The sequence below is a fragment of the Triticum aestivum genome, chromosome 4A, assembly GCF_018294505.1.
Source record: "Triticum aestivum cultivar Chinese Spring chromosome 4A, IWGSC CS RefSeq v2.1, whole genome shotgun sequence".
Taxonomy (NCBI): Eukaryota; Viridiplantae; Streptophyta; class Magnoliopsida; order Poales; family Poaceae; genus Triticum; species Triticum aestivum.
Genome location: NC_057803.1, coordinates 94,013,887 through 94,026,922, shown reverse-complemented (window position 1 = coordinate 94,026,922; position 13,036 = coordinate 94,013,887).

Sequence of the window (13,036 nt, the reverse complement as noted above, 5' to 3'; positions counted from 1 at the left end):
AAGCTCCATGCAGATGGACTTTTAGAGTCTCTTGATTACGAATCATTTGACACGTGCGAACCATGCCTCATGGGTAAAATGACCAAGACTCCGTTCTCAGGAACAATGGAGCGAGCAACCAACTTATTGGAAATCATACATACTGATGTGTGCGGTCCAATGAGTGTTGAGGCTCGCGGTGGCTATCGTTATGTTCTCACCCTCACTGATGACTTGAGTAGATATGGGTATGTCTATTTAATGAAACACAAGTCTGAGACCTTTGAAAAGTTCAAGGAATTTCAGAGTGAGGTTGAGAATCAACGTGACAGGAAAATCAAGTTCCTGCGATCAGATCGTGGAGGAGAATACTTGAGTCACGAATTTGGCACACACTTAAGAAAATGTGGAATAGTTTCACAACTCACACCGCCTGGAACACCTCAGTGTAATGGTGTGTTCGAGCGTCGTAATCGCACTCTATTAGATATGGTGTGATCTATGATGTCTCTTACCGATTTACCACTATCATTTTGGGGCTATGCTTTAGATACTGCCGCATTCACTTTAAATAGGGCTCCGTCGAAATCCGTTGAGACGACACCGTATGAGTTATGGTTTGGGAAGAAACCTAAGCTATCGTTTCTAAAAGTTTGGGGATGCGGTGCTTATGTCAAGAAACTTCAACCTGAAAAGCTCGAACCCAAGTCGGAAAAATGCGTCTTCATAGGATACCCTAAAGAAACTATTGGGTATACCTTCTACCTCAGATCCGAAGGCAAGATCTTTGTTGCCAAGAATGGATCCTTTCTAGAGAAGGAGTTTCTCTCGAAAGAAGTAAGTGGGAGGAAAGTAGAACTTGATGAAGTATTACCTCTTGAACCGGAAAGTGGTGCAACTCAAGAAAATGTTCCTGAGGTGCCTACACCGACTAGAGAGGAAGTTAATGATGATGATCATGAAACTTTAGATCAAGTTGCTACTGAACTTCGTAGGTCCACAAGGACACGTTCCGCACCAGAGTGGTACGGCAACCTTGTCTTGGAAATCATGTTGTTAGACAACGGTGAACCTTCGAACTATGAAGAAGCGATGGCGGGCCCAGATTCCAACAAATGGCTTGAAGCCATGCAATCCGAGATAGGATCCATGTATGAAAACAAAGTATGGACTTTGACAGACTTGCCCAATGATCGGCGAGCGATAGAAAACAAATGGATCTTTAAGAAGAAGACGGATGCGGATGGTAATGTTACCATCTATAAAGCTCGACTTGTCGCTAAGGGTTATCGGCAAGTTCAAGGGGTTGACTATGATGAGACTTTCTCTCCCATAGCGAAGCTGAAGTCCGTCCGAATTATGTTAGCAATTGCCGCATACTATGATTATGAGATATGGCAAATGGACGTCAAAACGGCATTCCTTAATGGTTTCCTTAAGGAAGAATTGTATATGATGCAGCCGGAAGGTTTTGTCGACCCTAAGAATGCTAACAAGGTATGCAAGCTCCAGCGATCCATTTATGGGCTGGTGCAAGCATCTCGGAGTTGGAATATTCGCTTTGATGAGATGATCAAAGCGTTTGGGTTTATGCAGACTTATGGAGAAGCCTGCATTTACAAGAAAGTGAGTGGGAGCTCTGTAGCATTTCTCATATTATATGTAGATGACATACTTTTGATGGGAAATGATATAGAGCTTTTGGACAGCATTAAGGCCTACTTGAATAAGAGTTTTTCAATGAAGGACCTTGGAGAAGCTGCTTATATATTAGGCATCAAGATCTATAGAGATAGATCAAGACGCCTCATAGGTCTTTCACAAAAACATACCTTGATAAGATATTGAAGAAGTTCAATATGGATCAGTCTAAGAAGGGGTTCTTGCCTGTGTTGCAAGGTGTGAAATTGAGCTCAGCTCAATGTCCGACCACGGCAGAAGATATAGAAGAGATGAGTGTCATCCCCTATGCCTCAGCCATAGGTTCTATTATGTATGCCATGCTGTGTACCAGACCTAATGTAAACCTTGCCGTAAGTTTGGTAGGTAGGTACCAAAGTAATCCCGGCAAGGAACACTGGACAGCGGTCAAGAATATCCTGAAGTACCTGAAAAGGACTAAGGAAATGTTTCTCGTTTATGGAGGTGACGAAGAGCTCGTCGTAAAGGGTTACGTCGACGCTAGCTTCGACACAGATCTGGATGACTCTAAGTCACAAACCGGATACGTGTATATTTTGAATGGTGGGGCAGTAAGCTGGTACAGTTGCAAGCAGAGCGTCGTGGCGGGATCTACATGTGAAGCGGAGTACATTGCAGCCTCGGAGGCAGCGCATGAAGCAATTTGGGTGAAGGAGTTCATCACCAACCTAGGAGTCATACCCAATGCGTCGGGGCCGATCAAACTCTTCTGTGACAACACTGGAGCTATTGCACTTGCCAAGGAGCCTAGGTTTCACAAGAAGACCAGGCACATCAAGCGTCGCTTCAACTCCATTCGTGAAAATGTTCAAGATGGAGACATAGATATTTGTAAAGTACATACGGACCTGAATGTAGCAGATCTGTTGACTAAACCTCTCCCTAGAGCAAAACATGATCAACACCAGAATTCCATGGGTGTTCGATTCATCACAATGTAACTAGATTATTGACTCTAGTGCAAGTGGGAGACTGTTGGAAATATGCCCTAGAGGCAATAATAAAAGGATTATTATTATATTTCCTTGTTCATGATAATTGTCTTTTATTCATGCTATAATTGTGTTATCCGGAAATCGTAATACATGTGTGAATACATAGACACCAACATGTCCCTAGTAAGCCTCTAGTTGACTAGCTCGTTGATCAACAGATAGTCATGGTTTCCTGACTATGGACATTGGATGTCATTGATAACGAGATCACATCATTAGGAGAATGATGTGATGGACAAGAGCCAATCCTAAACATAGAACAAGATCGTATAGTTCGTTTGCTAGAGTTTTTCCAATGTCAAGTATCTTTTCCTTAGACCATGAGATCGTGTAACTCCCGGATACCGTAGGAGTGCTTTGGGTGTACCAAACGTCACAACATAACTAGGTGACTATAAAGGTATACTACGGGTATCTCCGAAAGTGTCTGTTGGGTTGACACGGATCAAGACTGGGATTTGTCACTCCGTATGACGGAGAGGTATCTCTGGGCCCACTCGGTAATGCATCATCATAATGAGCTCAAAGTGACCAAGTGTCTGGTCACGGGATCATGCATTACGGTACGAGTAAAGTGACTTGCCGGTAACGAGATTGAACGAGGTATTGGGATACCGACGATCGAATCTCGGGCAAGTAACGTACCGATTGACAAAGGGAATTGTATACGGGGTTGCTTGAATCCTCGACATCGTGGTTCATCTGATGAGATCATCGAGGAGCATGTGGGAGCCAACATGGGTATCCAGATCCCGCTGTTGGTTATTGACCGGAGATGCATCTCGGTCATGTCTACATGTCTCCCGAACCCGTAGGGACTACACACTTAAGGTTCGGTGATGCTAGGGTTATAGAGATATGAATATGCAGTAACCCGAAAGTTGTTCGGAGTCCTGGATGAGATCCCGGACGTCACGAGGAGTTCCGGAATGGTTCGGAGGTGAAGAATTATATATAGGAAGTTCAGTTTCGGCCATCGGGAGAGTTTCGGGGGTCACCGGTATTGTACCGGGACCACCGGATGGGTCCCGGGGTCCACCGGGTGGGGCCACCCATCTCGGAGGGCCCCATGGGCTGAAGTGGGGAGGGGAACCAGCCCATAGTGGGCTGGTGCGCGCCCCTTGGCCCACCCCCTGCGCCTAGGGTTGAAACCCTAGGGTGGGGGGGCGCCCCACTTGCCTTGGGGGCCACTCCACCCTTGGCCGCCGCCCCCCCTATGAGATCCCATCTCCTAGGGCCGGCGCCCCCCCCCCCTTGGGGAGCCTATATAAAGGGGGGAGGGAGGGGTAGCCGCACCTTTGACTCTTGGCGCCTCCCTCTCCCCTACTACACCTCTCCCTCTCGCAGTAGAAGGCGAAGCCCTGCTGTGGTGACTCCTGCATCCACCACCACGCCATCGTGCTGCTGGATCTTCATCAACCTCTCCTTCCCCCTTGCTGGATCAAGAAGGAGGAGACGTCACGCTGACCGTACGTGTGTTGAACGCAGAGGTGCCGTCCGTTCGGTGCTAGGATCTCCGGTGATTTGGATCACGTCGAGTACGACTTTCTCATCCCCATTCTTTGAACGCTTCCGCGCGTGATCTACAAAGGTATGTAGATGCAATCCGATCACTCGTTGCTAGATGAACTCATAGATGGATCTTGGTGAAACCGTAGGAATTTTTTTGTTTTCTGCAACGTTCCCCAACATCTTGAGCTTAAGGTATGTGTAGTGCGGTACCGCATTGAACTTGGCGAATGCGGTTCGCCCGAGCAGTGTGTGATAGGCACTATGGAATGGGACTATGTCGAAGATTAACTCCTCGCTTCGGAAATTATCCGGAGATCCGAAGACCACTTCAAGTGTGACTGAGCCTGTACAGTTGGCCTCTACACCTGGTATTACGCCTTTAAAGGTCGTTTTGGTGGGCTTAATCCTCGAGGGATCTATGCCCATTTTCCGCACTGTATCCTGGTAAAGCAGGTTTAGGCTGTTGCCGCCGTCCATAAGGACTCTAGTGAGATGAAATCCGTTAATAATTGGGTCTAGAACCAATGCAACGAATCCTCCATGATGGGTGCTAGTGGGATGGTCCCTTCGATCAAAGGTGATCGGGCAGGAGGACCATGGGTTGAACTTTGGGGCGACTGGCTCTATCGCGTATATGTCCCTTAACACGCGCTTCTGCTCCCTCTTGGGGATGTGGGTTGCGTATATCATGTTCACCGTCCGCACTTGTGGGGGAAAACCCTTCTGTCCACTATTGTTCGGCGGCCGGGGCTCTTCGTCGTCATCGCTATGCAGCCCCTTGTCTTTATTTTCGGCATTTAACTTGCCTGCCTGCTTGAACACCCAACAATCCATGTTGGTGTGATTGGCCGGCTTTTCGGGGGTGCCATGTATCTGGCACAAGCGATCGAGTATTCTGTCCAAACTGGACGGGCCCCTAGGGTTTCTTTTGAATGGCTTTTTCCGCTGACCGGATTTATAGCCTCTGAATCCGGCATTAACTGCCATATCCTCAGCATTGTCGCCGTTAATGCGGCGCTTCTGCTTGTTGCGACACGACCTGCCACTGCTGTCCCTGGTATCCGAATTACCAGGGTTCTTGGTCATATTGTTGCTACGAGCAAGCCAGCTGTCTTCTCCCGCGCAAAAGCGGGTCATGAGTGTCGTGAGTGTTGCCATAGATTTCTGCTTTTCCTGTCCAAGGTGCCGAGCAAGCCACTCGTCACGAATATTGTGCTTGAAGGCTGCTAGGGCCTCTGCGTCCGGACAGTCGACTATTTGATTTTTCTTTGTTAGGAACCGTGTCTAGAATTGCATGGCCGATTCCTCTGGCTGCTGAATTACGTGGCTTAGGTCATCGGCGTCTGGTGGTCGCACATAAGTGCCCTGGAAATTGTTGACGAATGCGGCTTCCAGGTCCTCCCAACAACTGATTGATCTTGCTGGCAAGCTGTTAAGCCAATGCCGAGCTGGTCCTTTAAGCTTGAGTGGGAGGTATTTGATGGCGTGGAGATCATCGCCGCGGGCCATGTGGATATGAAGGAGATAATCCTCGATCCATACCGCAGGATCTGTTGTGCCATCATATGATTTAATGTTTACGGGTTTGAAACCCTCGGGGATTTGATGATCCATTACTTCGTCTGTGAAGCATAGTTGGTGTGCGGCGCCTCTATACTGGGCTATATCATGATGTAGCTCCAATGAGCTTTGTCTACTGTGTTCGGCCCTACCGGATTTGTGTCCGGCGTGACGGTTATCGTCTCGAGTCGTGGGGCGCCCACACGATCCGTAGATCGATCTTGCTTGCCTTGTCTTGTCCTCCAACATATCTCGCAGGTCTGGCGCATTTTCCCGTGCCTTGGTACGGGGTGCGGCTTGAGTGGAGGGCCGAGAGGCCTCTTTGTCGCGGCCACGAGGTGGCCGGTCGGCCGTATCAAGTGTTGGTGATGTAGGTTTAAGTGCTTCCTCCTCTAATCGGGGTAGCAACCTGCGCTTTGGGTAGCTCTTGGAGGGGCGTTTGAGTTTATGCTCTTCGGCCGCAAGGACTTCAGTCCATCTGTCGACTAGCAAATCTTGATCAGCTCTAAGTTGTTGTTGTTTTTTTCTTGAGGCTTCTTGCCGTGGCCATAAGCCTGCGTTGAAAACGCTCTTGCTCCACGGGATCCTCTGGCACGACGAATTCGTCATCGTCGAGGCTTGCCTCGTCTTCGGAGGGAGGTATATAATTATCGTCCTCGACCTCTCTGTCTGCCGCTCTCTCATGAGGGCTGGCTTCTCCATCCTCCTGTGCTGAATCTTGCTGGAGGGGGTTTTCTTCGGCACTCTCCGGAGTATTATTATCTCCCGTGCTGGAATCACCGTATTTGCTTTGGCGGGATTTTGAGCGGCGCCGCTGACGCCGGCGCTTAGGCTGTTTCTTGGAGGGGTCATCCTCCGCTGTTCCATCACCATCTCCTTCTTTTGGGGTGTCCACCATGTATATGTCATATGACGAGGTGGCTTTCCAGGGCCCAATAGGCGCTGGTTCTTCATCGTCTCCTGCATCGGCGTCCATACCATCGATGTCTTCCGAGTCGAAGTCGAGCATGTCGGTTAAATCGTCGACAGTCGCTACAAAGTGGGTGGTGGGTGGGCTTTGAATTTCTTCATCATCCGTATCCCAACCTTGCTGACCGTAGTCCGGCTAGGGCTCTCCTGATAAAGAGAGAGACTTTAGTGTCTTCAGAATATCGCCGAAAGGCGAGTGCTGAAAGATGTCCGCGGCAGTAAACTCCATGATCGGTGCCCAATTGGATTCGATCGGCAGGGGCGCGGAGGGTTCGGAGTCCGGAGAGGAGTCCGGCTCCTTGGAGTCACGAGTCTCGTGGAGTGCGGGGCTGGTGTTCGGCTCGATCGCCGTTGCGATCGCAGCCCCGAGGCGGCGTCCAACCACCCATCCTCGATCGGCGCAATTGGCTCCGAATTAAGGGTCGAAGCCGATGTGGGTGCGGCCTCCAGGGCACTGTTCGGTGGCAGAGCTAGATCATGATCGTCGTGACAGTGCGGCATGCTCGGCAGTGGCTCGAATCCGTCGAAGATCAAGTCCCCGCGGATGTCAGCCATGTAGTTTAAACTTCCAAATCTGACCTGACGGCCAGGGGCATAGCTTTCGATCTGCTCCAGATGGCCAAGTGAATAGGCCCGCAGTGCGAAGCCGCCGAAGACGAAGATCTGTCCGGGGAGGAAGGTCTCACCCTGGACTGCATCGCTATTCATGATCGTAGGAGCCATCAAGCCTAACGGCGACGACACAGAGGAACTCTCAATGAAAGCACCAATGTCGGTGTCAAAACCGGCAGATCTCGGGTAGGGGGTCCCGAACTGTGCGTCTAGGCCGGATGGTAACAGGAGGCAAGGGACACGAAGTTTTACCCAGGTTCGGGCCCTCTTGATGGAGGTAAAACCCTACGTCCTGCTTGATTAGTATTGATGATATGGGTAGTACAAGAGTAGATCTACCACGAGATTGGAGAGGCTAAACCCTAGAAGCTAGCCTGTGGTATGATTGTTGTTCTATATGTTGTCCTACGGACTAAAACCCTCCGGTTTATATAGACATCGGAGAGGGTTAGGGTTACACAAAGTCGGTTACAATGGTAGGAGATCTACATATCCGTATCGCCAATCTTGCCTTCCACGCCAAGGAAAGTCCCTTCCGGACACGGGACGAAGTCTTCAATCTTGTATCTTCATAGTCCAGGAGTCCGGCTGAAGGTATAGTCCGGCCATCCGGACACCCCCTAATCCAGGACTCCCTCACCAGTCTTGGAGCCCCCAGCTCGTCTGGTACTGCAGAAGTGAACTTTGAGGAAGAGTGGGGGAGTCCTGGATTAGGGGGTATCCGGACAGCCGGACTATATCCTTTGGTCGGACTGTTGGACTATGAAGATACAAGATTGAAGACTTCGTCCCGTGTCCGGATGGGACTCTCCTTGGCGTGGAAGGCAAGCTTGGCAATACGGATATGTAGATCTCCTTCCTTGTAACCGACTCTGTGTAACCCTAGCCCCCTCCGGTGTCTATATAAACCGAAGGGTTTAGTCCGTAGGACTAACTACAACAATCATACCATAGGCTAGCTTCTAGGGTTTAGCTTCTTCGATCTCGTGGTAGATCAACTCTTGTACTACTCATATTATCAAGAACAATCAAGCAGGACGTAGGGTATTACCTCCATCGAGAGGGCCCGAACCTGGGTAAACATCATGTCCCCTGCCTCCTGTTACCATCCGCCTTAGACGCACAGTTCGGGACCCCCTACCCGAGATCCGCCGGTTTTGACACCGACATTGGTGTTTTCATTGAGAGTTCCTCTGTGTCGTCATCGTTAGGCTTGATGGCTCCTCCGATCATCGATAGCGATGCAGTCCAGGGTGAGACTTTTCGCCCCGGACAGATCTTTGTATTTGGCTGCTTTGCACTGCGGGCCAACTCGCTTGGCCATCTGGAGCAGATCAAGAGTTACGCCCCTGGCCACCAGGTCAGGTTTGGAAGCTTAAACTACACGGCCGACATCCGCGGAGACTTGATCTTCGACGGATTCGATCCCCTGCCGAGTGCACCGCACGATCACATTGAGCATGATTTAGCTCTCCCGTCGGACAATGTTCAGGAGACCGCACCGGTAACCGCTCCGACCCTCAATTCGGAGACAATTGCGCCATCCATGGACGGGTGGATAGACCCCGCCACAGAGGCTGCATTCTCAGCGGCGATCGAGCCGAGTATCGACCTTACCCTTCACGCGAGCTGTGACGCGAACTGCCAGACTCTTCCCCGGCCACGGACTCCGAACCTCCTGCGCTCGTGCCTATCGAATCCGACTGGGCGCCGATCATGGAGTTCACCTCCGCGGATATCTTTCAGCACTCGCCCTTCGGCGACATACTGAATTCATTAAAGTATCTCTCTTTGTCAGGAGAGTCCTGGCTGAACTATGTCCGGCAGGAATGGGATGCGGATGACGAAGAAATTCACCGCCCACCCACCACCCACTTAGTAGTCACTGTCGACGATTTGACCGACATGCTCGACTTCGACTCCGAAGACATCGATGGTATGGACGACGATGCAGGAGACAAACAGGAGCCACTGCCCATAGGGCACTGGACGCCCACTTCATCATATGATGTATACATGGTGGACACACCGAAAGAAAACGACGACGAGGAACGGAAGGACGCAGCGGAGGATCGTTCCCTCGAGAAGCAGTCAAAGCGGTGGCATAAGCGCCACTCCAAATCCCACCTCGGCAGAAACAGCAATCATATAGACCCAGCCATAGAGCAGGGTGAGCCAGCGGACGACAAACACGGCATTGAACCACCGTCCGACCACGGCAACACGGAGAATCAAACCGAACAACCCGACTCCGGCGAAGATAACAGTCCGGATGACATCACATCGGACAGGCACCCGGAGCAACAGAATACCCATCAAAGGCTTGTTGCCACTGCGAGGAGTCTGAAAAAGCAGAAGCAAAGGCTCAGGGTTGTACAAGACACACTCAGAATTAGTTGGAGTAAAGTACTCAACACTGCAGCAAAATACGGCGGTAGTAGCCACACAAAGAGCTACCCGAAGCGAAAGCTGCTACCTGAATTCGATGAGGAGGCCTTAGATCCCCCACAATCAAAAAACAAAACAGCCATCCGGTCGGATAGACGACCTCGTGGCCAACATAGAGCGGCAAACGACGCCGCACACAAGCCAGTACGCGATCCACGTGAGGGCTCACATCAAAAGGACGGCGCAACCAGATCCATCTACGGGCCAAGCAAGCGCGCTCCAGCACGCAATGCAACACAACAAAAATCCTAACACCACGGTACACCCAAATACAGGGGTGCCGCACACCCCCTATGTTTCACCGACGAGGTGCTGGACCATGAATTTCCAGAGGGATTCAAACCCGTAAACATAGAGGCATACGATGGAATTGAGGACTACATCCTACATATTCACATGGCTCGAGGAGACGATCTCCACGCCATCAAGTACTTACCCCTCAAGCTCAAAGGGCCAGCTCGGCACTGTCTTAAAAGCCTCCCCGAAAACTCCATTGGAAGCTGGGAAGAGCTCGAAGACGCTTTTCTGGCAAATTTTCAAGGGACCTATGTCCGACCACCGGATGCAGACGATTTAAATCATATAACTCAATAGCCCGGAGAGTCAGCCCGAAAGCTTTGGAACAGGTTTCTCACTAAAAAGAACCAAATAGTCGACTGTCCAGACGCCGAAGCCTTAGCAGCTTTCAAGCACAGCATTCAAGACAAATGGCTTGCCAGACACCTCGGCCAAGAAAAGTCGAGAACAATGGCAGCATTAACAAGCCTCGTGACCCACTTTTGCGCGGGCGAGGACAGCTGGTTAGCCCAATGCAGCACCAGCGACCTAAGTACATCCGAAGTCAGGGACGGAAACGGGAAACCATGACGCAGCAAAAACAAGCACCGGAATAAAGAAGACAGCCCGAAGAGCACGGCGGCAAACGCCGGATTCAGAAGCTCTTGGCCAGGTCAGCAAAAGCTGCCCTTCAAAGGCAACAGAGACGAACTGTCCAGCCTAAACAAGATTTTGGATAAAATATGTCAGATCCACAGCACCCCCGATAAACCTCCAAACCATACCCATAGAGAATGTTGGGTCTTCAAGCAGTCCGGCAAGCTCAACACCGAACACAAGGGGCAGGATACACCAAGCGAAGACGAGGATGAGCCTCGCAAGCAAAGCACTGGGGAACAGAAGAAATTCCCACCAGAAGTCAAAACAGTAAACGACAAAGGGGAGAAACAAAGCGGCACTCCTAGAGACACATGCCCCAGGGCCTATCACCGTGGATTTCTGCCACTGGTCGTCCCAACCGATCACCTTTGACCATCGGGATTACTCGGCAAGTATCCGGCATGCAGGATGGGCTGCCTTGGTGTTAGACCCGATAATTAACGGATACCACTTCATACAAGTCCTGATGGACGGCGCCAGTAGTTTAAACCTGATATATCACGGTACAGTCCACAAAATGGGGATAGACCCAACAAAAATTAGCCATAGCAATACTACCTTTAAAGGAGTAATGTCAGGCCCATAAGCCCATTGCACGGGCTCCCTGCTACTAGAGGTTATATTCGGCTTTCCCGATAACTTCCGCAGCGAAAATTTAACCTTCCACATCGCTCTGTTCCAAAGTGGCTATCAAGCACTACTCGGACGCGAAGCTTTCGCTCGCTTTAACGCAATACCGCATTACGCTTCTCTCATGCTCAAGATGCCTAGTCCACGTGGCATCATTACAGTAAATGGAAACATTGAGCGCTCCTTGCGCGCGGAAGACCGTGCGGCCGCCTTGGCAGCCGCACACTAGACGGCCTCACCAACTAGAGCATCTGACAGGTCGTTAAGACCACAAACACGGTTAGACGAGTCCGGTGCAGCTATATATAATTGATAGAGGTTTGATGGCTATACTCCTATAACAATACAAGGGGCTCAACGCGTGTAAACAAGTGACAGTTAGGCTCAACTTTACTCATCTTGAACTGTGCATGGTTTATTTAGCATAACCTACCTTTTTGCACGACAACTTTTCAACTAAGTTCCTCTTTTTTACAGATGACCATCGTGCTACACCCGTCCAGGATACGGCACAACGGAGACACAGGCGCAGACGTGCAGCAGGGACCCGTTCCAAGGATTCTTTTTAGATTAAGACCCTGCGTAAACCTTTTTTACTGTCTCTTGATGATACACATCCCTCGGATTCTCAGTACAATTGAGAAGGATGCTGTCGTATTGGCATGTGGCCACGTCAGAATATTGCACGTACCTGGACACCAGGGGCTTATTACAAAGGGCACTGTTTAGCCCGGTTTACATCATAAAGACCGAATACCTTAGGGAGTGTTCGGCGTCGCGAGTTTGGCCTTATATGCATCAGCTCCGAATCATGTCTTTGGTCAAATGTTGGGTTTGCCCGGCTCCTGTGTTTTGCTGCCTTACGTTCCGCTCTATCGGCTAAGGCGGCACCAGGAGAACTACTGCGATTGTGCCCTGGTTCATCCGGACGAGCACCTCAGTAGAGAAAGCCGAAAACTGACTGTCATGATATAGCGTGAGACTGGTCAACCACTCGATGACCTAGCGGAATCTTCGGGATTCCTCCGCCTTAACGAAGGGCCGTTTCCCGGCCAGGCATGTACGCGCCCCGAATTCGGATGAGCGCGGAGCCACCAGGGGCTATATAGTAGCCCCACTGTCAAACTCCTCTGGCTAAGTGAAAGTGTTAAAGCATTATAGTCCGATTGCCTAGTTCGCTGCGCTATCACCTCCTTAATGGACCAAGACGTTGGATCAAGTGTGAACATGCGTCTTCTGCGAACACCCCCGCATTATATGCGTGGGGGCTGAAGCCGACGACTGCCATCTTTCAGGTTATATACATATATACATAAACGGCCGCACAGGAGGCATCATAGTACTTTCGGGCAAAAGTATAAATACAGCCTTGATAAACTCAATAAAACATTGTTTTTACAATGGGAATACATGTCACTTAAACATAATATTCTTCGAGCACTGAGCCTCTATCAAACGAGCGCCTTCAAGAACTTCTTCAAAGTAGTGCTCGGCAGCCACTCGGCCTATGGCCGAACCCGGTGCCACAACAATGGTGGCATCCATCTCCGCCCAGTATGTTTTGACACGGGCAAGGGCCATCCGTGAGCCTTCTATGCATGCCGACCTCTTTACAGCATCGATGCGTGGCACAGCACCAAGGAATTGTTGCACTAAGCTAAAGTAGCTATTCGGCCTTGGCCCTCCTGGCCACA